Genomic DNA, 26898 nt, shown 5'->3' on the forward strand with positions numbered 1-26898 from the left:
TAAGGAACATTTTTAGTTGCAGGCACTGCTCTGCTCTCTGTCCTGCTCTGTTCTGCTCTGTTCTGCTCTCTGTTCTGCTCTGTTCTGCTCTGTTCTGCTCTGTTCTGCTCTGTTCTGTTCTGCTCTGTTCTGCTCTGCTCTGTTCTGTTCTGCTCTGTTCTGCTCTGTTCTGCTCTGTTCTGCTCTGTTCTGCTCTCTGTTCTGCTCTGTTCTGCTCTGTTCTGCTCTCTGTTCTGCTCTGTTCTGCTCTGTTCTGCTCTGTCCTGCTCTGTTCTGCTCTCTGTTCTGCTCTGTTCTGCTCTGTTCTGCTCTGTTCTGCTCTGTCCTGCTCTGTTCTGCTCTCTGTTCTGCTCTCTGTTCTGCTCTGTTCTGTTCTGTTCTGCTCTGTTCTGCTCTGTTCTGCTCTGTTCTGCTCTCTGTTCTGCTCTCTGTTCTGCTCTCTGTTCTGCTCTCTGTTCTGCTCTGTTCTGCTCTGTTCTGCTCTCTGTTCTGCTCTGTTCTGCTCTGTTCTGCTCTGTTCTGCTCTCTGTTCTGCTCTGTTCTGCTCTCTGTTCTGCTCTGTTCTGCTCTCTGTTCTGCTCTGTTCTGCTCTGTTCTGCTCTGTTCTGCTCTCTGTTCTGCTCTGTCCTGCTCTGTTCTGCTCTCTGTTCTGCTCTGTCCTGCTCTGTTCTGCTCTGTTCTGCTCTGTTCTGCTCTCTGTTCTGCTCTGTTCTGCTCTGTTCTGCTCTGTTCTGCTCTGTTCTGCTCTCTGTTCTGCTCTGTCCTGCTCTGTTCTGCTCTGTTCTGCTCTGTTCTGCTCTCTGTTCTGCTCTGTTCTGCTCTCTGTTCTGCTCTGTCCTGCTCTGTTCTGCTCTGTTCTGCTCTCTGTCCTGCTCTGTTCTGCTCTGTTCTGTTCTGCTCTGTTCTGCTCTCTGTTCTGCTCTGTTCTGCTCTCTGTTCTGCTCTGCTCTGTTCTGCCCTGTTCTGCTCTCTGTTCTGCTCTGTTCTGCTCTCTGTTCTGCTCTCTGTTCTGTTCTGTTCTGCTCTCTGTTCTGCTCTGTTCTGCTCTGTTCTGCTCTCTGTCCTGTTCTGCTCTGTTCTGTTCTGTTCTGCTCTCTGTCCTGCTCTGCTCTGTTCTGCTCTGTTCTGCTCTGTTCTGCTCTCTGTTCTGCTCTCTGTTCTGCTCTGTTCTGCTCTCTGTTCTGCTCTCTGTTCTGTTCTGTTCTGCTCTCTGTTCTGCTCTGTTCTGCTCTGTTCTGCTCTCTGTTCTGTTCTGTTCTGCTCTCTGTTCTGCTCTGTTCTGCTCTGTTCTGCTCTGCCCTGCTCTCTGTTCTGCTCTGTTCTGCTCTCTGTTCTGCTCTCTGTTCTGCTCTGTTCTGCTCTCTGTTCTGCTCTGTTCTGCTCTCTGTTCTGCTCTCTGTTCTGCTCTGTTCTGCTCTCTGTCCTGCTCTGTTCTGCTCTGTTCTGCTCTCTGTTCTGCTCTGTTCTGCTCTGTTCTGCTCTCTGTTCTGCTCTCTGTCCTGCTCTGTTCTGCTCTGCCCTAACTCTCTGTTCTTCTCTGTTCTGTTCTGTTCTGCTCTGTTCTGCTCTCTGTTCTGCTCTCTGTCCTGCTCTGTTCTGCTCTGCCCTAACTCTCTGTTCTTCTCTGTTCTGTTCTGTCCTGCTCTGTTCTGCTCTGTTCTGCTCTGTTCTGTTCTGTCCTGCTCTGTTCTGCTCTCTGTTCTGCTCTGTCCTGCTCTGTTCTTCTCTGTTCTGCTCTGTTCTGCTCTGTTCTGCTCTCTGTTCTGCTCTGTTCTGCTCTCTGTTCTGCTCTGTTCTGCTCTCTGTTCTGCTCTGTTCTGCTCTCTGTTCTGCTCTGTCCTGCTCTGTTCTGTTCTGTTCTGCTCTGTTCTGCTCTGTTCTGCTCTCTGTTCTGCTCTGTTCTGCTCTCTGTTCTGCTCTGTCCTGCTCTGTTCTGCTCTGTTCTGCTCTGTTCTGCTTTGTCCTGCTCTGTTCTGCTCTGTTCTGCTCTGTCCTGCTCTGTTCTGCTCTGTTCTGCTCTGTCCTGCTCTCTGTTCTGCTCTCTGTTCTGCTCTGTTCTGCTCTGTTCTGCTCTGTTCTGCTCTCTGTTCTGCTCTGTTCTGCTCTCTGTTCTGCTCTCTGTTCTGCTCTCTGTTCTGCTCTGTTCTGCTCTCTGTTCTGCTCTGTCCTGCTCTGTTCTTCTCTGTTCTGCTCTGTTCTGCTCTGTCCTGCTCTGTTCTGCTCTGTTCTGCTCTGTTCTGCTCTCTGTTCTGCTCTGTTCTGCTCTGCTCTGTTCTGCTCTCTGTCCTGCTCTGTTCTGCTCTGCCCTAACTCTCTGTTCTGCTCTGTTCTGCTCTCTGTTCTGCTCTGTTCTGCTCTCTGTTCTGCTCTGTTCTGCTCTCTGTTCTGCTCTGCTCTGCTCTGTTCTGCTCTGTTCTGCTCTCTGTTCTGCTCTGTTCTGCTCTCTGTTCTGCTCTGTCCTGCTCTGTTCTGCTCTGTTCTGCTCTCTGTTCTGCTCTGCTCTGCTCTGTTCTGCTCTGTTCTGCTCTCTGTTCTGCTCTGTTCTGCTCTCTGTTCTGCTCTGTCCTGCTCTGTTCTGCTCTGTTCTGCTCTGTTCTGCTTTGTCCTGCTTTGTCCTGCTCTGTTCTGCTCTGTTCTGCTCTCTGTTCTGCTCTGTTCTGCTCTCTGTTCTGCTCTGTCCTGCTCTGTTCTGCTCTGTTCTGCTCTCTGTTCTGCTCTGCTCTGCTCTGTTCTGCTCTGTTCTGCTCTCTGTTCTGCTCTGTTCTGCTCTCTGTTCTGCTCTGTCCTGCTCTGTTCTGCTCTGTTCTGCTCTGTTCTGCTTTGTCCTGCTTTGTCCTGCTCTGTTCTGCTCTGTTCTGCTCTGTCCTGCTCTGTTCTGCTCTGTTCTGCTCTGTTCTGCTTTGTCCTGCTTTGTCCTGCTCTGTTCTGCTCTGTTCTGCTCTGTCCTGCTCTGTTCTGCTGTGTTCTGCTCTGTTCTGCTCTCTGTTCTGCTCTCTGTTCTGCTCTGTTCTGCTCTGTTCTGCTCTCTGTTCTGCTCTGTTCTGCTCTGTTCTGCTCTCTGTCCTGCTCTGTTCTGCTCTGCCCTGCTCTCTGTTCTGCTCTGTTCTGCTCTGTTCTGCTCTGTTCTGCTCTGTTCTGCTCTGTTCTGCTCTCTGTCCTGCTCTGTTCTGCTCTGTTCTGCTCTGTTCTGCTCTGTTCTGCTCTGTTCTGCTTTGTCCTGCTCTGTTCTGCTCTCTGTTCTGCTCTGTTCTGCTCTCTGTTCTGCTCTGTTCTGCTCTGTTCTGCTCTCTGTTCTGCTCTGTTCTGCTCTGCTCTGTTCTGCTCTCTGTCCTGCTCTGTTCTGCTCTGCCCTAACTCTCTGTTCTGCTCTGTTCTGCTCTCTGTTCTGCTCTGTTCTGCTCTGCTCTGTTCTGCTCTCTGTCCTGCTCTGTTCTGCTCTGCCCTAACTCTCTGTTCTGCTCTGTTCTGCTCTCTGTTCTGTTCTGTTCTGCTCTGTTCTGCTCTCTGTTCTGCTCTGTTCTGCTCTGTTCTGCTCTCTGTTCTGCTCTGTTCTGCTCTCTGTTCTGTTCTGTTCTTCTCTGCCCTGCTCTCTGTTCTGCTCTGTTCTGCTCTCTGTTCTGCTCTGTTCTGTTCTGTTCTGCTCTGTTCTGCTCTCTGTCCTGCTCTGCTCTGTTCTGCTCTGTTCTGCTCTCTGTTCTGTTCTGTTCTGCTCTGTTCTGCTCTCTGTCCTGCTCTGCTCTGTTCTGCTCTGTTCTGCTCTCTGTCCTGCTCTGCTCTGTTCTGCTCTGTTCTGCTCTCTGTCCTGCTCTGCTCTGTTCTGCTCTCTGTTCTGCTCTGCTCTGTTCTGTCCTGCTCTGCTCTGTTCTGCTCTCTGTTCTGCTCTGTTCTGCTCTCTGTTCTGCTCTCTGTCCTGCTCTGTTCTGCTCTGTTCGGCTCTGTTCTGCTCTCTGTCCTGCTCTGCTCTGTTCTGCTCTGCTCTGCTCTGTTCTGCTCTGTTCTGCTCTCTGTCCTGCTCTGCTCTGTTCTGCTCTGTTCTGCTCTCTGTCCTGCTCTGCTCTGTTCTGCTCTCTGTTCTGCTCTGCTCTGTTCTGTCCTGCTCTGCTCTGTTCTGCTCTCTGTTCTGCTCTGTTCTGCTCTGTTCTGCTCTCTGTTCTGCTCTGTTCTGCTCTCTGTTCTGCTCTCTGTCCTGCTCTGTTCTGCTCTGTTCGGCTCTGTTCTGCTCTCTGTCCTGCTCTGCTCTGTTCTGCTCTGTTCTGCTCTCTGTCCTGTTCTGCTCTGTCCTGCTCTGTTCTGCTCTGTTCTGCGCTCTGTTCTGCTCTGCTCTGCTCTCTGTTCTGCTGTGTTCTGCTCTGTTCTGCTCTCTGTTCTGCTCTCTGTTCTGCTCTGTTCTGCTCTGTTCTGCTCTCTGTTCTGCTCTGTTCTGCTCTGTTCTGCTCTCTGTCCTGCTCTGTTCTGCTCTGCCCTGCTCTCTGTTCTGCTCTGTTCTGCTCTGTTCTGCTCTGTTCTGCTCTGTTCTGCTCTCTGTCCTGCTCTGTTCTGCTCTGTTCTGCTCTGTTCTGCTCTGTTCTGCTCTGTTCTGCTTTGTCCTGCTCTGTTCTGCTCTCTGTTCTGCTCTGTTCTGCTCTCTGTTCTGCTCTGTTCTGCTCTGTTCTGCTCTCTGTTCTGCTCTGTTCTGCTCTGCTCTGTTCTGCTCTCTGTCCTGCTCTGTTCTGCTCTGCCCTAACTCTCTGTTCTGCTCTGTTCTGCTCTCTGTTCTGCTCTGTTCTGCTCTGCTCTGTTCTGCTCTCTGTCCTGCTCTGTTCTGCTCTGCCCTAACTCTCTGTTCTGCTCTGTTCTGCTCTCTGTTCTGTTCTGTTCTGCTCTGTTCTGCTCTCTGCTCTGCTCTGTTCTGCTCTGTTCTGCTCTCTGTTCTGCTCTGTTCTGCTCTCTGTCCTGCTCTCTGTTCTGCTCTGCCCTGCTCTCTGTTCTGCTCTGTTCTGCTCTCTGTTCTGCTCTGTTCTGTTCTGTTCTGCTCTGTTCTTCTCTGCCCTGCTCTCTGTTCTGCTCTGTTCTGCTCTCTGTCCTGCTCTGCTCTGTTCTGCTCTGTTCTGCTCTCTGTTCTGTTCTGTTCTGCTCTGTTCTGCTCTCTGTCCTGCTCTGCTCTGTTCTGCTCTGTTCTGCTCTCTGTCCTGCTCTGCTCTGTTCTGCTCTGTTCTGCTCTCTGTCCTGCTCTGCTCTGTTCTGCTCTCTGTTCTGCTCTGCTCTGTTCTGTCCTGCTCTGCTCTGTTCTGCTCTCTGTTCTGCTCTGTTCTGCTCTCTGTTCTGCTCTCTGTCCTGCTCTGTTCTGCTCTGTTCGGCTCTGTTCTGCTCTCTGTCCTGCTCTGCTCTGTTCTGCTCTGTTCTGCTCTCTGTCCTGCTCTGTTCTGCTCTGTTCGGCTCTGTTCTGCTCTCTGTCCTGCTCTGCTCTGTTCTGCTCTGTTCTGCTCTCTGTTCTGCTCTGTTCTGCTCTGTTCTGCTCTCTGTTCTGCTCTGTTCTGCTCTGCTCTGTTCTGCTCTCTGTCCTGCTCTGTTCTGCTCTGCCCTAACTCTCTGTTCTGCTCTGTTCTGCTCTCTGTTCTGCTCTGTTCTGCTCTGCTCTGTTCTGCTCTCTGTCCTGCTCTGTTCTGCTCTGCCCTAACTCTCTGTTCTGCTCTGTTCTGCTCTCTGTTCTGTTCTGTTCTGCTCTGTTCTGCTCTCTGCTCTGCTCTGTTCTGCTCTGTTCTGCTCTCTGTTCTGCTCTGTTCTGCTCTCTGTTCTGTTCTGTTCTTCTCTGCCCTGCTCTCTGTTCTGCTCTGTTCTGCTCTCTGTTCTGCTCTGTTCTGTTCTGTTCTGCTCTGTTCTGCTCTCTGTCCTGCTCTGCTCTGTTCTGCTCTGTTCTGCTCTCTGTTCTGTTCTGTTCTGCTCTGTTCTGCTCTCTGTCCTGCTCTGCTCTGTTCTGCTCTGTTCTGCTCTCTGTCCTGCTCTGCTCTGTTCTGCTCTGTTCTGCTCTCTGTCCTGCTCTGCTCTGTTCTGCTCTCTGTTCTGCTCTGCTCTGTTCTGTCCTGCTCTGCTCTGTTCTGCTCTCTGTTCTGCTCTGTTCTGCTCTCTGTTCTGCTCTCTGTCCTGCTCTGTTCTGCTCTGTTCGGCTCTGTTCTGCTCTCTGTCCTGCTCTGCTCTGTTCTGCTCTGTTCTGCTCTCTGTCCTGTTCTGCTCTGTCCTGCTCTGTCCTGCTCTGTTCTGCTAGGGTCTTTATCATGATTAAACAGGTGTCTCTGACTTGTTGTGGTTGGAACAAACAGACCACTTTGTCCATCTCTCTGACCACTGGGGTTAGAGTTCAGAGGGGGACTGAGGAGAGGGAGTCAGGGGGGAGGAGAGGGAGTCGGGGGGGGGGAGAGGAGTTACCCAACAACCACCCCTAGCAACCCCCCCTAGTAACCACTCTAGTAACCACCCCTGCAACCCCACCTGCCCTGACCCAGCAACCACCCCTAGAAACCCCCCCCTAGCAACCACTCCAGTAACCACCCCTAGCAACCCCCCCTGCCCTGACCCAAAAACCACCCCTAACAACCACCCCTAGCAACCCCCCCTAGCAACCACTCCAGTAACCACCCCTAGCAACCCCCCTGCCCTGACCCAAAAACCACCCTTAACAACCCCCCCAGCAACCACCCCTAGCAACCCCCCCTGCCCTGACCCAACAACCATCCCTAGCAACCCCCCTGCCATGACCCAACAACCACCCCTAGCAACCCCCCTGCCCTGACCCAACAACCATCCCTAGCAACCCCCCTGCCCTGACCCAACAACCACCCCTAGCAACCACCCCTAGCAACCCCCCCCTGCCCTGACCCAACAACGGATGGACACTAGGATGAATGCCGTAACAACACAGAATAAAACAATGAATAAAAGTCCCTCGATGGTAGTGAGCGTCCATTACTGCTGATCACTTATTAACCATCATTTATTCATATTACTCTACTTTAATATCATATTTGGTTTATTTAATGACTTTATTATTTCATTGCAAGTCGTCATCTCATCTCTATACAGTTGCTGTCTGACAACATCACTGCTTTAGTAGTTTTTTCAAAGTGAATGAGGCATACTATTATGACCTGCTGAATACCAACTATCTATCACTTAGATAATGTATTTTCAGGTAGAGATACCTCGCTAAGCAGCTGCTCTCTTATCCCTCTCCATCGCGCATTCTTCTGTCTCTTTTACGTAGCCGGCGTAAAAGAAGCGCAGACCGGACAAGTAGGCGTGCAATGGATTATGGTCATTGTAGTTAATTACCATGTTTTCTGTGTTAAACTATGGTAGAATATTGGCCTGTTGGAAACTACAACTCCCTACTAAATCACACAGTTTGAGTCTGATCTGATTTATCTCTAGAGAAACTGTGAAAATGTGTGAATTGACAGAACGTTTGGGGAATGGTCTTTACAGAACGTTTGGGGAATGTTCCGCGGTGGTCTTTACAGAACGTCTGGGGAATGTTCCGCGGTGGTCTTTACAGAACGTCTGGGGAATGTTCCGCGGTGGTCTTTACAGAACGTCTGGGGAATGTTCCACGGTGGTCTTTACAGAACGTTTGGGGAATGTTCCACGGTGGTCTTTACAGAACGTTTGGGGAATGTTCCGCGGTGGTCTTTACAGAACGTCTGGGGAATGTTCCACGGTGGTCTTTACAGAACGTCTGGGGAATGTTCCGCGGTGGTCTTTACAGAATGTTTGGGGAATGTTCCACGGTGGTCTTTACAGAACGTTTGGGGAATGTTCCGCGGTGGTCTTTACAGAACGTTTGGGGAATGTTTTAGTGAACGTTTGTAGAACATTCCAAGGATATTTCATTTAAAAATAAAATAAATTATAGCTTTTGGTGCTGGGTAATCACTTATAGTGCATTTTCATCCTAAATATAACTTAATGGGAATCTTAGCTAATGTTCTAGGCATGTTTCTGGTTTGCTGGATAATACTTATATTGATTTAACTTAATGGGAATCTTAGCTAATGTTCTGGGCATGTTTCTGGTTTGCTGGGTAATCACTTATATTGCATTTTCATCCTAAATATAACTTAATGGGAATCTTAGCTAATGTTCTGGGCATGTTTCTGGTTTGCTGGGTAATCACTTATAGTGCAACTCAATATTAGGAAGGTGTTCCTAATGTTTTGTATAGTCAGTGTATATTGCGTCTGCTAATATATATGATATATTTATCCACGAATCACGGTCATGCAGCCAAAACCATTGTACTGAAGCTAGATCTATGACTGTGTCCCAAAATGGCACCTTATTCCTTATATATAGTGCACTACTTTAGACCAGGGCTCTATGGACCTCGGGTCCCAAAGTAGTGTACTGTGTAGGGAATAGATTGCCATTCGGGACACAGGGTGGAGGACGCAGCCTAGATCTATGGTCCATTTCCTTGATTACCTGCTGCGCTGTAAATCAGATGTTCTACAGCGTGGCCCTCTGGACCCATCGGAAGCAGATTCATGGGCCCTGAATGACAAGGCTGAGCTGTTCACTGTCATTTTGCTGTTCGCTACTCACTACTTAAGTCCCACACACACACACAGACAGACAGACAGACACATACACACACACACACACACACACACACACACACACACACACACACACACACACACACACACACACACACACACACACACACACAGTAAACCATACTAAACCAGAGATTAAGACAGGGCATCCTATTCCCTGGTCAAAAGCAGTGCTATTTGGGACACGACGAGGGCTTCATTCATCAGTGTGGATGATTTCCATACCGGGCATCCGTCCAGGCTTTTTCATTTACAAGCTTTCATCTGTAGAAATGGAAGGAATGCTTGAATTAAATCTACCCCCCCCCCCCTTCACCCACCACTATAAATGTGACTGTGTCCCCTGTGTTTGGGGCTGGGTAGTTAGAGAGGTGACGAAAGCTTTAGTGTTTAGTCGTCTTAATGTAAAGTGGTTTCATGTCATTATATCCAGCCAGCATGATAGGCACATAAACATCTATTCAGACTGAGGGGTAGTGACCTGCGTGAGGGGTATCCAGCTATATCAGGTTTCTTCCTAGGTTCTCGACCTTTCTAGGGAGTTTTTCCTAGCCACTCGCTCATAGCCTGGTTCCTCTCTAGGTTTCTTCCTAGGTTCTCGGCCTTTCTAGGGAGTTTTTCCTAGCCACCGTGCTTCTACACCTGCATTGCTTGCTGTTTTTTTTGGGGGGGGGGGGTTTAGGCTGGGTTTCTGTACAGCACTTTGAGACATCAGCTGATGTAAGAAGGGCTTTTATAAATAAATACATTTGATTTTGATTTTGATCCGGACTCAGGATATGACCCAGATGGATTACACAGGAGGTGGCTAGTACAGTTCTCAGATCATTTATTATAACGCGGGGTAAAGGGAAGATCAAGAGCAGGGAGTGGTTCGTAATCAGGTTAGGGTCATGGCAGGTACAGGACGGACGGCAGGCAGACTCGGGATCAGGCCAGGGCAGAATGGTCAGAACCGGGGGAAAAAAAAAACACTAGGAAACAGAACACTTGAGAAAGCAGGAAGACAGGGGGAAAACACGCTGGTAAGACCTGACGAGACAAGAAGAACTGGCAACGGACAAACAGAGAACACGGGTATAAATGCACTGGGGATAATGGAGGAAGATGGGCGACAACTAGACAGGGGTGGAGACAAGAACAAAGACAGGTGAAACAGATCAGGGTTTAAGGGGTTAATTGTTATTGTAGTTTGGTCCTGGCCAGTATAAGGGGTTAATTGTTATTGTAGTTTGGTCCTGGCCAGTATAAGGGGTTAATTGTTATTGTAGTTTGGTCCTGGCCAGTATAAGGGGTTAATTGTTATTGTAGTTTGGTCCTGGCCAGTATAAAGGGGTTAATTGTTATTGTAGTTTGGTCCTGGCCAGTATAAGGGGTTAATTGTTATTGTAGTTTGGTCCTGGCCAGTATAAGGGGTTAATTGTTATTGTAGTTTGGTCCTGGCCAGTATAAGGGGTTAATTGTTATTGTAGTTTGGTCCTGGCCAGTATAAGGGGTTAATTGTTATTGTAGTTTGGTCCTGGCCAGTATAAGGGGTTAATTGTTATTGTAGTTTGGTCCTGGCCAGTATAAGGGGTTAATTGTTATTGTAGTTTGGTCCTGGCCAGTATAAGGGGTTAATTGTTATTGTAGTTTGGTCCTGGCCAGTATAAGGGGTTAATTGTTATTGTAGTTTGGTCCTGGCCAGTATAAGGGGTTAATTGTTATTGTAGTTTGGTCCTGGCCAGTATAAGGGGTTAATTGTTATTGTAGTTTGGTCCTGGCCAGTATAAGGGGTTAATTGTTATTGTAGTTTGGTCCTGGCCAGTATAAGGGGTTAATTGTTATTGTAGTTTGGTCCTGGCCAGTATAAGGGGTTAATTGTTATTGTAGTTTGGTCCTGGCCAGTATAAGGGGTTAATTGTTATTGTAGTTTGGTCCTGGCCAGTATAAGGGGTTAATTGTTATTGTAGTTTGGTCCTGGCCAGTATAAGGGGTTAATTGTTATTGTAGTTTGGTCCTGGCCAGTATAAGGGGTTAATTGTTATTGTAGTTTGGTCCTGGCCAGTATAAGGGGTTAATTGTTATTGTAGTTTGGTCCTGGCCAGTATAAGGGGTTAATTGTTATTGTAGTTTGGTCCTGGCCAGTATAAGGGGTTAATTGTTATTGTAGTTTGGTCCTGGCCAGTATAAGGGGTTAATTGTTATTGTAGTTTGGTCCTGGCCAGTATAAGGGGTTAATTGTTATTGTAGTTTGGTCCTGGCCAGTATAAGGGGTTAATTGTTATTGTAGTTTGGTCCTGGCCAGTATAAGGGGTTAATTGTTATTGTAGTTTGGTCCTGGACAGTATAAGGGGTTAATTGTTATTGTAGTTTGGTCCTGGCCAGTATAAGGGGTTAATTGTTATTGTAGTTTGGTCCTGGCCAGTATAAGGGGTTAATTGTTTTTGTAGTTTGGTCCTGGCCAGTATAAGGGGTTAATTGTTATTGTAGTTTGGTCCTGGCCAGTATAAGGGGTTAATTGTTATTGTAGTTTGGTCCTGGCCAGTATAAGGGGTTAATTGTTATTGTAGTTTGGTCCTGGCCAGTATAAGGGGTTAATTGTTATTGTAGTTTGGTCCTGGCCAGTATAAGGGGTTAATTGTTATTGTAGTTTGGTCCTGGCCAGTATAAGGGGTTAATTGTTATTGTAGTTTGGTCCTGGCCAGTATAAGGGGTTAATTGTTATTGTAGTTTGGTCCTGGCCAGTATAAGGGGTTAATTGTTATTGTAGTTTGGTCCTGGCCAGTGTAAGGGGTTAATTGTTATTGTAGTTTGGTCCTGGCCAGTATAAGGGGTTAATTGTTATTGTAGTTTGGTCCTGGCCAGTATAAGGGGTTAATTGTTATTGTAGTTTGGTCCTGGCCAGTATAAGGGGTTAATTGTTATTGTAGTTTGGTCCTGGCCAGTATAAGGGGTTAATTGTTATTGTAGTTTGGTCCTGGCCAGTATAAGGGGTTAATTGTTATTGTAGTTTGGTCCTGGCCAGTATAAGGGGTTAATTGTTATTGTAGTTTGGTCCTGGCCAGTATAAGGGGTTAATTGTTATTGTAGTTTGGTCCTGGCCAGTATAAGGGGTTAATTGTTATTGTAGTTTGGTCCTGGCCAGTATAAGGGGTTAATTGTTATTGTAGTTTGGTCCTGGCCAGTATAAGGGGTTAATTGTTATTGTAGTTTGGTCCTGGCCAGTATAAGGGGTTAATTGTTATTGTAGTTTGGTCCTGGCCAGTATAAGGGGTTAATTGTTATTGTAGTTTGGTCCTGGCCAGTATAAGGGGTTCATTGTTATTGTAGTTTGGTCCTGGCCAGTATAAGGGGTTCATTGTTATTGTAGTTTGGTCCTGGCCAGTATAAGGGGTTCATTGTTATTGTAGTTTGGTCCTGGCCAGTATAAGGGGTTCATTGTTATTGTAGTTTGGTCCTGGCCAGTATAAGGGGTTCATTGTTATTGTAGTTTGGTCCTGGCCAGTATAAGGGGTTCATTGTTATTGTAGTTTGGTCCTGGCCAGTATAAGGGGTTCATTGTTATTGTAGTTTGGTCCTGGCCAGTATAAGGGGTTCATTGTTATTGTAGTTTGGTCCTGGCCAGTATAAGGGGTTCATTGTTATTGTAGTTTGGTCCTGGCCAGTATAAGGGGTTAATTGTTATTGTAGTTTGGTCCTGGCCAGTATAAGGGGTTAATTGTTATTGTAGTTTGGTCCTGGCCAGTATAAGGGGTTAATTGTTATTGTAGTTTGGTCCTGGCCAGTATAAGGGGTTAATTGTTATTGTAGTTTGGTCCTGGCCAGTATAAGGGGTTAATTGTTATTGTAGTTTGGTCCTGGCCAGTATAAGGGGTTAATTGTTATTGTAGTTTGGTCCTGGCCAGTATAAGGGGTTAATTGTTATTGTAGTTTGGTCCTGGCCAGTATAAGGGGTTAATTGTTATTGTAGTTTGGTCCTGGCCAGTATAAGGGGTTAATTGTTATTGTAGTTTGGTCCTGGCCAGTATAAGGGGTTAATTGTTATTGTAGTTTGGTCCTGGCCAGTATAAGGGGTTAATTGTTATTGTAGTTTGGTCCTGGCCAGTATAAGGGGTTAATTGTTATTGTAGTTTGGTCCTGGCCAGTATAAGGGGTTAATTGTTATTGTAGTTTGGTCCTGGCCAGTATAAGGGGTTAATTGTTATTGTAGTTTGGTCCTGGCCAGTATAAGGGGTTAATTGTTATTGTAGTTTGGTCCTGGCCAGTATAAGGGGTTAATTGTTATTGTAGTTTGGTCCTGGCCAGTATAAGGGGTTAATTGTTATTGTAGTTTGGTCCTGGCCAGTATCAGGGGTTAATTGTTATTGTAGTTTGGTCCTGGCCAGTATAAGGGGTTAATTGTTATTGTAGTTTGGTCCTGGCCAGTATAAGGGGTTAATTGTTATTGTAGTTTGGTCCTGGCCAGTATAAGGGGTTAATTGTTATTGTAGTTTGGTCCTGGCCAGTATAAGGGGTTAATTGTTGTTGTAGTTTGGTCCTGGCCAGTATAAGGGGTTAATTGTTATTGTAGTTTGGTCCTGGCCAGTATAAGGGGTTAATTGTTATTGTAGTTTGGTCCTGGCCAGTATAAGGGGTTAATTGTTATTGTAGTTTGGTCCTGGCCAGTATAAGGGGTTAATTGTTATTGTAGTTTGGTCCTGGCCAGTATAAGGGGTTAATTGTTATTGTAGTTTGGTCCTGGCCAGTATAAGGGGTTAATTGTTTTTGTAGTTTGGTCCTGGCCAGTATAAGGGGTTAATTGTTATTGTAGTTTGGTCCTGGCCAGTATAAGGGGTTAATTGTTATTGTAGTTTGGTCAGGACGTGGCAGAGGGTATTTGTTTTTAAGTATTCCGTGGTTTTTGGGCACTGTTTGATTTTCATGTAATTCTATGTTGAGTCTAGTGTGTCTGTTTCTACGTTTGGGGTTCATTGGGGTTGGGACTCTCAATTGAAGGCAGGTGTTGTCTATTTGCCTTTGATTGAGAGTCCCATATATGAGGGTGTGTTTGTGTTTGTCTGTTGTGGGAGATTGTTTTTGCACTGCGTTAGGATAGCCTGCAAAACTGTTGCACTGTCATTGTTTATTGTTTTTTGTATAGTGTTCACGTGAGCAATTAATTACATTTAAAAATGAACACGACATCCGCTGCGTATTGGTCTACATTTTCGCTATATCGTCAGAAGACGAAGACAGCCGTGACACAGGGTGTGACATCCAGCTAGCTTGATAGGCACATAAACACCTATTCAGCCTGAGGGGCAGTGACCTAGCTGAGAGGCACATAAATACCTATTCAGCCTGATGGGCAGTGACCTAGCTGAGAGGCACATAAATACCTATTCAGCCTGATGGGCAGTGACCTAGCTGAGAGGCACATAAATACCTATTCAGCCTGAGGGGCAGTAACCTACCTGATAGGCACATAAATACCTATTCAGCCTGAGGGGCAGTGACCTACCTGAGAGGCAACCAGCCCACCTGAGAGTCACATAAACACCTATTCAATTCAGCTCAGCACAATCGCTGCCCTGGTTTATTATACTCACACCTCGGCTGCAGCCATTGTTGAGGAGTTAACCCAAGGTATTTGTTGACGTTATAAAACAAAATTAATTTCAATTCCCTGGTAGAACAGTAGCAGTGAAAGGACTGAATGACTGATTGGCGGTCGAGTGCGATGATAACCAGTGTGTTGCCCTGTATATCTCAGAGCTGGCACAGTCTGGATTGTAGGCAGGGTGATGGAGTCTGGTCTCAGATCTGTTTGTGTTGTCACACAATTGACTATAGGAGTTTTCAAAAACAGCACAAACAGATCTGGGACCAGGCTATGTGGATGACTCTGTCGCTGATGCGGTCCCGAGTTAAAAGCCTTTCAATGATCTTTCAGTTGACGATTTGGAACCAGATCAAAGACTCTTGACGGATGATCTGGAGCGGGATCAAAGACTCTTGACGGACCCTGTTTCTGTTTTTTGGAGCATCACACACCAGGATGGCAAGAGACAGAAAGAGAGATAGAAAGAGAGTGAGAGAAGGAGAGAGAGTACAAGAGAGAAGGAGGCAAGCAGGATGGTATCTGACTGTTTTCTGGGTCAGGTGGAGGAAAGAAAAGAGTTGGGGTTGTTATTTGGTTTGCTGGAAAGGGGAAGTGGAAGAGGGAGATATGGATAGAGCAGGCAGAGGAGGGAAATATAGGAGGAGAGATGGGTAGAGCAGGGAGAGGAGGGACATAGAGGAGAGATGGGTAGAACAGGAAGAGGAGGGACATAGAGGAGGAGAGATGGTAGAGCAGGAAGAGGAGGGACATAGAGGAGAGATGGGTAGAACAGGAAGAGGAGGGACATAGAGGAGAGATGGGTAGAACAGGAAGAGGAGGGACATAGAGGAAGAGAGATGGGTAGAGCAGGAAGAGGAGGGACATAGAGGAGGAGAGATGGGTAGAACAGGAAGAGGAGGGACATAGAGGAGAGATGGAAGAGGAGGGACATAGAGGAGAGATGGTAGAGCAGGAAGAGGAGGGACATAGAGGAGAGATGGAAGAGGAGGGACATAGAGGAGAGATGGTAGAACAGGAAGAGGAGGGACATAGAGGAGAGATGGGTAGAACAGGAAGAGGAGGGACATAGAGGAAGAGAGATGGGTAGAGCAGGAAGAGGAGGGACATAGAGGAGGAGAGATGGGTAGAACAGGAAGAGGAGGGACATAGAGGAGAGATGGGTAGAGCAGGAAGAGGAGGGACATAGAGGAGAGATGGGTAGAACAGGAAGAGGAGGGACATAGAGGAGAGATGGGTAGAACAGGAAGAGGAGGGACATAGAGGAGAGATGGGTAGAACAGGAAGAGGAGGGACATAGAGGAGAGATGGGTAGAGCAGGAAGAGGAGGGACATAGAGGAGAGATGGGTAGAACAGGAAGAGGAGGGACATAGAGGAGAGATGGAAGAGGAGGGACATAGAGGAGAGATGGGTAGAACAGGAAGAGGAGGGACATAGAGGAGAGATGGGTAGAGCAGGAAGAGGAGGGACATAGAGGAGAGATGGGTAGAACAGGAAGAGGAGGGACATAGAGGAGAGATGGGTAGAGCAGGAAGAGGAGGGACATAGAGGAGAGATGGTAGAGGAGGGAAATAGAGGAGAGAGGGGTAGAACAGGAAGAGGAGGGAAATAGAGGAGAGATGGGTAGAACAGGAAGAGGAGGGACATAGAGGAGAGATGGTAGAGCAGGAAGAGGAGGAACATAGAGGAGAGATGGGTAGAGCAGGAAGAGGAGCGACATAGAGGAGAGATGGAAGAGGAGGGACATAGAGGAGAGATGGGTAGAACAGGAAGAGGAGGAACATAGAGGAGAGATGGAAGAGGAGGGACATAGAGGAGAGATGGGTAGAACAGGAAGAGGAGGGACATAGAGGAGAGATGGGTAGAACAGGAAGAGGAGGGACATAGAGGAGAGATGGGTAGAACAGGAAGAGGAGGGACATAGAGGAGAGATGGGTAGAACAGGAAGAGGAGGGACATAGAGGAGAGATGGGTAGAGCAGGAAGAGGAGGGACATAGAGGAAGAGGGATGGTAGAACAGGAAGAGGAGGGACATAGAGGAGGAGAGATGGGTAGAACAGGAAGAGGAGGGACATAGAGGAAGAGGGATGGGTAGAACAGGAAGAGGAGGGAAATAGAGGAGAAGAAATATGGGTAGACCGGAAGGAGGTGTGGTGGAGGAGGAGGAGAGAGATAGGTAGAGTAAAAGGAGGTGCAGTGGAGAAGGTTAGGAAATGTCACTTCTTGTTGTCTCTACAGCTGCTGGTCTACATCTGCTGTAGCCTGAAGACAGAGAGAAGGCCCATCCCTCTCATCAGTCCTCACCTGTCTAAGAGTAGAGACCTACTGAGACCAAAACTGAATTTTGACCTCCTGGGAAACCACTGCAAGGTCACAGCTGACTGACAGTAAAGTGTATGTGCTGAGATGCTCGGTAACATACTGTAGCTATGTAATTTATATGGATTATACTGTAGCTATGTAATTTATATGTGGATTATACTGTAGCTATGTAATTTATATGGGGATTATGTTGTAGCTATGTAATTTATATGGATTATACTGTAGCTATGTAATTTATATGGGGATTATACTGTAGCTATGTAATTTATATGTGGATTATACTGTAGCTATGTAATTTATATGGGGATTATGTTGTAGCTATGTAATTTATATGGATTATACTGTAGCTATGTAATTTATATGGGGATTATGTTGTAGCTATGTAATTTATATGGGGATTATACTGTAGCTATGTAATTTATATGGGGATTATGTTGTAGCTATGTAATTTATCTGGGGATTATACTGTAGCTATGTAATTTATATGGGGATTATACGGTAGCTATGTAATTTATATGGGGATTATACTGTAGCTGTGTAATTTATATGGATTATACTGTAGCTATGTAATTTATATGGGGATTATACTGTAGCTATGTAATTTATATGGGGATTATACTGTAGCTATGTAATTTATATGGGGATTATACTGTAGCTATGTAATTTATCTGGGGATTATACTGTAGCTATGTAATTTATATGGGGATTATACTGTAGCTGTGTAATTTATATGGGGATTATACTGTAGCTATGTAATTTATATGGGCATTATACTCTAGCTATGCAATTTATATGGATTATAGTGTAGCTATGTAATTTATATGGATTATGCTGTAGCTATGTAATTTATATGGATTATGCTGTAGCTATGTACTTTATATGGGGATTATGCTGTAGCTATGTAATTTATATGGATTATGCTGTAGCTATGTAATTTATATGGGGATTATACTGTAGCTATGTATTTTATATGGGGATTATGTTGTAGCTATGTAATTTATATGGGGATTATACTGTAGCTATGTAATTTATATGGGGATTATACTGTATAAATATATTTTATATGGGGATTATACTGTAGCTATGTAATTTATATGGGGATTATACTGTAGCTATGTAATTTATATGGGGATTATACTGTAGCTATGTAATTTATCTGGGGATTATACTGTAGCTATGTAATTTATATGGGGATTATACTGTAGCTGTGTAATTTATATGGGGATTATACTGTAGCTATGTAATTTATATGGGCATTATACTCTAGCTATGCAATTTATATGGATTATAGTGTAGCTATGTAATTTATATGGATTATGCTGTAGCTATGTAATTTATATGGATTATGCTGTAGCTATGTACTTTATATGGGGATTATGCTGTAGCTATGTAATTTATATGGATTATGCTGTAGCTATGTAATTTATATGGGGATTATACTGTAGCTATGTATTTTATATGGGGATTATGTTGTAGCTATGTAATTTATATGGGGATTATACTGTAGGTATGTAATTTATATGGGGATTATACTGTATAAATATATTTTATATGGGGATTATACTGTAGCTATGTAATTTATATGGGGATTATACTGTAGCTATGTAATTTATATGGGGATTATGTTGTAGCTATGTAATTTATATGGATTATGCTGTAGCTATGTAATTTATATGGGGATTATACTGTAGCTATGTAATTTATCTGGGGATTATACTGTAGCTATGCAATTTATATGGGTATTATACTGTAGCTGTGTAATTTATCTGGGGATTATACTGTAGCTATGTAATTTATATGGGCATTATACTGTAGCTATGTAATTTATATGGAGATTATACTGTAGCTATGTAATTTATATGGATTATGCTGTAACTGTGTAATTTATATGGGGATTATACTGTAGTTGTGTAATTTATATGGGGATTATACTGTAGCTATGTAATTTATGTGGGGATTATGCTGTAGCTATAATTTAAATGGATTATACTGTTGCTATGTAATTTATCTGGGGATTATACTGTAGCTATGGAATTTATATGGAGATGATACTGTAGCTATGTAATTTATATGGATTATGCTGTAGCTGTGTAATTTATCTGTGGATTATACTGTAGCTGTGTAATTTATATGGGGATTATGTTGTAGCTATGTAATTTATCTGTGGATTATACTGTAGCTGTGTAATTTATATGGGGATTATACTGTAGCTGTGCAATTTATATGGAGATTATGTTGTAGCTATGTAATTTATATGGGGATTATGTTGTAGCTATGTAATTTATCTGTGGATTATACTGTAGCTGTGTAATTTATATGGGGATTATGCTGTAGCTGTGTAATTTATATGGGGATTATACTGTAGCTATGTAATTTATATGGGGATTATGTTGTAGCTATGTAATTTATATGGATTATACTGTAGCTATGTAATTTATATGGATTATAATGTAGCTATGTAATTTATATGGATTATGCTGTAGCTATGTATTTTATATGGGGATTATGCTGTAGCTATGTAATTTATATGGATTATGCTGTAGCTATGTAATTTATATGGGGATTATACTGTAGCTATGTATTTTATATGGGGATTATGTTGTAGCTATGTAATTTATATGGGCATTATACTGTAGCTATGTAATTTATATGGGGATTATACTGTAGCTATGTAATTTATCTGGGGATTATACTGTAGCTATGTAATTTATATGGGGATTATACTGTAGCTATGTAATTTATCTGGGGATTATACTGTAGCTATGTAATTTATATGGGGATTATACTGTAGCAATGTAATTTATTTGGGGATTATACTGTATAAATATATTTTATATGGGGATTATACTGTAGCTATGTAATTTATATGGGGATTACACTGTAGCTATGTAATTTATATGGGGATTATGTTGTAGCTGTGTAATTTATCTGGGGATTATACTGTAGCTATGTAATTTATATGGGGATTACACTGTAGCTATGTAATTTATATGGGGATTATGTTGTAGCTATGTAATTTATATGGGGATTATACTGTAGCTATGTAATTTATATGGGGATTACACTGTAGCTATGTAATTTATATGGGGATTATGTTGTAGCTATGTAATTTATATGGGGATTATACTGTAGCTATGTAATTTATATGGGGATTATGTTGTAGCTATGTAATTTATATGGATTATGCTGTAGCTATGTAATTTATATGGGGATTATACTGTAGCTATGTAATTTATCTGGGGATTATACTGTAGCTATGTAATTTATATGGATTATGCTGTAGCTGTGTAATTTATATGGGGATTATACTGTAGCTATGTAATTTATGTGGGGATTATGCTGTAGCTATAATTTAAATGGATTATACTGTTGCTATGTAATTTATCTGGGGATTATACTGTAGCTATGTAATTTATATGGAGATTATACTGTAGCTATGTAATTTATATGGATTATGCTGTAGCTGTGTAATTTATCTGTGGATTATACTGTAGCTGTGTAATTTATATGGGGATTATGCTGTAGCTGTGTAATTTATATGGGGATTATACTGTAGCTGTGTAATTTATATGGGGATTATGCTGTAGCTATGTAATTTATATGGGGATTATACTGTAGCTATGTAATTTATATGGGGATTATACTGTAGCTATGTAATTTATATGGAGATTATGTTGTAGCTGTGTATTTTATATGGGGATTATACTGTAGCTATGTAATTTATGTGGGGATTATGCTGTAGCTATAATTTAAATGGATTATACTGTTGCTATGTAATTTTTCTGGGGATTATACTGTAGCTATGTAATTTATATGGAGATTATACTGTAGCTATGTAATTTATATGGATTATGCTGTAGCTGTGTAATTTATCTGTGGATTATACTGTAGCTGTGTAATTTATATGGGGATTATACTGTAGCTATGTAATTTATCTGTGGATTATACTGTTGCTGTGTAATTTATATGGGGATTATGCTGTAGCTGTGTAATTTATATGGGGATTATACTGTAGCTGTGTAATTTATATGGGGATTATGCTGTAGCTATGTTATTTATATGGGGATTATACTGTAGCTATGTAATTTATATGGGGATTATACTGTAGCTATGTAATTTATATGGGGATTATACTGTAGCTATGTAATTTATATGGAGATTATGTTGTAGATGTGTAATGTATCTGTGGATTATACTGTAGCTGTGTAATTTATATGGGGATTATACTGTAGCTATGTAATTTATATGGGGATTATACTGTAGCTATGTAATTTATATGGGGATTATACTGTAGCTATGTAATTTATATGGGGATTATACTGTAGCTATGTAATTTATATGGAGATTATGTTGTAGATGTGTATATTATAATGGGCATTACAACAGTGCAGTGTGAGTTACAGTATATTTCTGTGCTGGTGCTGGTAAACAACAACACAGTTATCATATTGCTAAACAATGTTGAGTGGAGAATTGAAGAGATGCCAGTCTCCAGGCATTTTATAATAAGTCTTGATGACTCTGATATGTGTCAGAAATGGAACTCTGTTCTCTCTTCCTGTTTCTCCCAGTGCCTTCAGGGCTGTTGCACTTCTCAGCAACCTTATCATCTTTGATGTGGCCCTGTCACACTCCCTGTCACACAGTAATTCCATCCTCCCAATAAAGACAATGATAAAGACTGATGACTCCCCTCCCAGTATATATTTAGCCCAGACTGCCATAGTTTCAGACATATTAGGTGTGATGAATATCTTTCATTGATTTCATGATGCTTCAGTGGGATAAATGACAGTTAACCCAGTATTCTTTTTGGCACCTTTAAATTATTATTTTTTTATTTTTTTAAATTGTCTAGTCTTCGTCATTTTGATTAAAATATAATTACGTCTTTGTTTACGTCTTAGTCCATTTGAATAATGATTTAGTCTTGTTATTGTCAAAATTATGAAAACAGTCGGCCATTTTAGTAAACTAAATGCCCTTTCAACTAGAATCAGAGTTACGGCCTATCGTAGAGAGGGGACCAAAGCACAGCGTGTTCAGTGCTCATGATGACATTTATTTGAACACAAAAACACTAAAGACAAAATAACAAAGAGAAAAACAACAGCGCAACAGTTCTGTCAGGTACATAGACTAAACAGAAATACAACTACCCACAAACACAGATGGAAAAAAAAAAAAAACCCTACTAAAGTATGATCTCCAATTAGAGACAACGAGGACCAGATGCCTCTAATTGGAGATCATCCCCCCCCTCTTCCCCCCCCCCAAAAAAAACAACAACATAGAAATAGAAAACGAGAACTAAACATAGATATAGAAAACATATAAAACAAAATACCCTGTCACGCCCTGACCTACTCTACCATAGAAAATAACATCTTACTATGGTCAGGACGTGACAACCAGTTCTTTCTTATGAGGAATAGAGGGAGACTTGGCTACGTTGGCTACAAAACCTCTATATGAAATGGGAGAAGTGGGAGGGTTTGAGCGAGTCTACAAATTCAAAAAACTGCCTACTTTTCTTTAGCCTACTCACGGGAGAGGAAAACAAACATAGCTACACTGTTGTTTTACTGCTAAACTCAATGCTGCTGCTGTTTTTAATTTAGTAAAGCAGCTTGCCTTAACCAGGCAAAGGGTAGCTAACTAGAAGGCTGCTGCTGGTGGGTGACTGGTGAAGCAAGAGAGTCGTCTGCTCAATGTTTATAATCGGAGGCGCTGAGTCGGAGCGGAGCCTGTTTTGCATGTCTGCCCACACTCATCGTTTGCTCCCCTGCAGCTCACCAGCTGATGTAGGCTGTGTGTGCCAGGTGTGACGCGGGCCAGGTGTGACGCTCGTGGGCCAGGTGTGACGCTGCGCCGGGCCAGGTGTGACGCTGCGCCGGGCCAGGTGTGACGCTGCGGGGGCCAGGTGTGACGCTCGTGGGCCAGGTGTGACGCTGCGTGGGCCAGGTGTAACGCTGCGTGGGCCAGGTGTGACGCTGCGTGGGCCAGGTGTGACGCTGCGCGGGCCAGGTGTGACGCTGCGCGGGCCAGGTGTGACGCTGCGTGGGCCAGGTGTGACGCTGCGTGGGCCAGGTGTAACGCTGCGTGGGCCAGGTGTGAGCTGCGCGGGCCAGGTGTGACGCTGCGCGGGCCAGGTGTGACGCGGGCCAGGTGTGACACTGCGCGGGCCAGGTGTGACGCTGCGCCGGGCCAGGTGTGACACCGCGTGGGCCAGGTGTGACACTGCGTGGGCCAGGTGTGACACCGCGCCGGGCCAGGTGTGACGCTGCGCGGGCCAGGTGTGACGCTGACCAGGTGTGACACTGCGTGGGCCAGGTTTGACGCTGACCAGGTGTGACGCGGACCAGGTGTGACACTGCGCGGGCCAGGTGTGATGCTGTGTGGGCCAGGTGTGACACTGCGCCGGGCCAGGTGTAACGCTGCGCCGGGCCAGGTGGGACACTGACCAGGTGTGGCGTGGGCCAGGTGTGACACTGCGCGGGCCAGGTGTGACGCTGACCAGGTGTGACGCTGACCAGGTGTGACGCGGGCCAGGTGTGACACTGCGCGGGCCAGGTGTGATGCTGCGCGGGCCAGGTGTGACGCGGACCAGGTGTGACGCGGACCAGGTGTGACGCTGCGTGGGCCAGGTGTGACACTGCGCGGGCCAGGTGGGACGCGGACCAGGTGTGACACTGCGCGGGCCAGGTGTGACGCTGCGCGGGCCAGGTGTGACGCTGCGCGGGCCAAGTGTGACGCTGCGTGGGCCAGGTGTGACGCGGACCAGGTGTGACGCTACGCGGGCCAGGTATGACGCTGCGCGGGCCAGGTGTGACGCGGGCCAGGTGTGACGCTGCGCGGGCCAGGTGTGACGCTGCGCGGGCCAGGTGTGACGCGAACCAGGTGTGACACTGCGCGGGCCAAGTGTGACGCTGCGCGGGCCAGGTGTGACGCTGCGCGGGCCAGGTGTGACGCGGACCAGGTGTGACGCTACGCGGGCCAGGTGTGACGCTGCGAGAGCCAGGTGTGACGCGGGCCAGGTGTGACACTAGACAGGCCAGGTGTGACGCTGCGCGGGCCAGGTGTGACGCGGGCCAGGTGTGACGCGGGCCAGGTGTGACGCGGGCCAGGTGTGACGCTACGCGGGCCAGGTGTGACGCTTCCTTCCCACTGCTGAACAAAGCTCTCAATCTATCCAAAAAACTCTTGTCCAGTCCACTTAGTAGTCAGATTTTAGTCGCACAGATATTTTTTGTATATTTTTAGTTTAGACATGTAGCTAGCTAGCTTAGCAATGAACCATAATCCCAACCCATACACTACAAACGGATTGTCATAGCTAACCACCATGCATGAAATGCTGTAGTATGAATTTACAGGTAGCTAAAGCTAACCAACAAAGGTGCAATGTTAGCTAGCTGACATTAAGCTATAACTAGTAATGCAAATTGATTTCTGAGAATACTAATAATATTACTACACATATCATACACGTAACGTTAGCTAGCTAGCCAACAAGCTAACGTTTCGCTAGCTAGCGAACAGTACGCTTTAAACTTGCAATGAAGATGACTTTCTGACAAAATAAAAAAAACATACAATATCTGAAAATGTAGCTAGACTATTACTCGTATACACGGATGAACGCTTTATGACAGAACTTCGTTGTTTCCGTTTTGTTCGTAGCTACGGCTCGGTTTACCCGTTGCGTCAAGTCACTCCAGTCCATCGCTGACCCCGTGTGCAGGAAGTAGTCCATCGCTGACCCCCGTGTGCAGGAAGTAGTCCATCGCTGACCCCCGTGTGCAGGAAGTAGTCCATCGCTGACCCCCGTGTGCAGGAAGTAGTCCATCGCTGACCCCGTGTGCAGGAAGTAGTCCATCGCTGACCCCGTGTGCAGGAAGTAGTCCATCGCTGACCCCGTGTGCAGGAAGTAGTCCATCGCTGACCCCGTGTGCAGGAAGTAGTCCATCGCTGACCCCCGTGTGCAGGAAGTAGTCCATCGCTGACCCCCGTGTGCAGGAAGTAGTCCATCGCTGACCCCGTGTGCAGGAAGTAGTCCATCGCTGACCCCCGTGTGCAGGAAGTAGTCCATCGCTGACCCCCGTGTGCAGGAAGTAGTCCATCGCTGACCCCCGTGTGCAGGAAGTAGTCCATCGCTGACCCCGTGTGCAGGAAGTAGTCCATCGCTGACCCCGTGTGCAGGAAGTAGTCCATCGCTGACCCCGTGTGCAGGAAGTAGTCCATCGCTGACCCCCGTGTGCAGGAAGTAGTCCATCGCTGACCCCCGTGTGCAGGAAGTAGTCCATCGCTGACCCCGTGTGCAGGAAGTAGTCCATCGCTGACCCCGTGTGCAGGAAGTAGTCCATCGCTGACCCCGTGTGCAGGAAGTAGTCCATCGCTGACCCCCGTGTGCAGGAAGTAGTCCATCGCTGACCCCGTGTGCAGGAAGTAGTCCATCGCTGACCCCGTGTGCAGGAAGTAGTCCATCGCTGACCACGTGTGCAGGAAGTAGTCCATCGCTGACCCCGTGTGCAGGAAGTAGTCCATCGCTGACCCCGTGTGCAGGAAGTAGTCCATCGCTGACCCCGTGTGCAGGAAGTAGTCCATCGCTGACCCCCGTGTGCAGGAAGTAGTCCATCGCTGACCCCGTGTGCAGGAAGTAGTCCATCGCTGACCCCGTGTGCAGGAAGTAGTCCATCGCTGACCCCGTGTGCAGGAAGTAGTCCATCGCTGACCCCGTGTGCAGGAAGTAGTCCATCGCTGACCCCGTGTGCAGGAAGTAGTCCATCGCTGACCCCGTGTGCAGGAAGTAGTCCATCGCTGACCCCCGTGTGCAGGAAGTAGTCCATCGCTGACCCCGTGTGCAGGAAGTAGTCCATCGCTGACCCGTGTGCAGGAAGTAGTCCATCGCTGACCCCGTGTGCAGGAAGTAGTCCATCGCTGACCCCCGTGTGCAGGAAGTAGTCCATCGCTGACCCCGTGTGCAGGAAGTAGTCCATCACTGATCTTTGTCGATAGCGCCTGCTAAATTCAGGGCAGCAATGTTGTTGAAAGCAGTAGCAACACTTTTGCATTTCTCCATGGCTAACGTAAAATCTTTCAACAACAAAAAAACGCGGTAGCAAGGATTATCTGCACATACTGGGAAGCTCGTGTTATAGACAGAAGCGTGCTACATGGCAGACCAATCCGAACTCATCTCTCGGCATGTCCAGCCCATTCAATATCTCAGCCAATCATGGCTAACGGGAAGGTTTCCTGACTTTTTCCGTGGCTAAACCAACTGGGCTCGTAATTTAACCATTTTATTCGTGTTTACAGAAGGTCCACACCAAGTCAAATCAAATCAAATCAAATGTATTTATATAGCCCTTCGTACATCAGCTGATATCTCAAAGTGCTGTACAGAAACCCAGCCTAAAACCCCCAAACAGCAAGCAATGCATGTGAAAGAAGCACGGTGGCTAGGAAAAAACTCCCTAGAAAGGCCAAAAACCTAGGAAGAAACCTAGAGAGGAACCAGGCTATGAGGAGTGGCTAGGAAAAACTCCCTAGAAAGGCCAAAAACCTAGGAAGAAACCTAGAGAGGAACCAGGCTATGAGGAGTGGCCAGTCCTCTTCTGGCTGTGCCGGGTGGATATTATAACAGAACATGGTCAAGATGTTAAAATGTTCATAAATGACCAGCATGGTCAAATAATAATAATCATAGTAGTTGTCGAGGGTGCAACAAGCACGTCCGGTGAACAGGTCAGGGTTCCATAGCCGCAGGCAGAACAGTTGAAACTGGAGCAGCAGCACGGCCAGGTGGACTGGGGACAGCAAGGAGTCATCATGCCAGGTAGTCCTGAGGCATGGTCCTAGGGCTCAGGTCCTCCGAGAGAAAGACAGAAAGAGAGAAAGAGAGAATTAGAGAGAGCATATTTAAATACACACAGGACACCGGATAAGACAAGAGAAATACTCCAGATGTAACAGACTGACCCTAGCCCCCCGACACATAAACTACTGCAGCATAAATACTGGAGGCTGAGACAGGAGGGATCAGGAGACACTGTGGCCCCATCCGATGAAACCCCCGGACAGGGCCAAACAGGCAGGATATAACCCCACCCACACCACTAGAGGGATGTCTCCAACCACCAACTTACCGTCCTAAGACAAGGCCGAGTATAGCCCACAAAGATCTCTGCCACGGCACAACCCAAGGGGGGGGGCGCCAACCCAGACAGGAAGACCACGACAGTGACTCAGCCCACTCACCCCTCCCATGGACGGCATGGAAGAACACCAGTAAGCCAGTGACTCAGCCCCTGTAATAGGGTTAGAGGCAGAGAATCCCAGTGGAGAGAGGGGAACCGGCAAGGCAGAGACAGCAAGGGCGGTTCGTTGCTCCAGCCTTTCCG

At 45.9% G+C, this 26898-nt stretch overlaps 1 protein-coding gene across 1 annotated transcript in view; it reads left to right on the forward strand.

The window, feature by feature from the left end:
- Window positions 1-26898, forward strand: part of megf11 (multiple EGF-like-domains 11) — a 324903-nt gene that overhangs the window by 47511 nt on the left and 250494 nt on the right. The window lies entirely within an intron of this gene.

Source organism: Salmo salar, chromosome ssa23 (assembly GCF_905237065.1).
Source record: "Salmo salar chromosome ssa23, Ssal_v3.1, whole genome shotgun sequence".
NCBI classification, from domain to species: domain Eukaryota; kingdom Metazoa; phylum Chordata; class Actinopteri; order Salmoniformes; family Salmonidae; genus Salmo; species Salmo salar.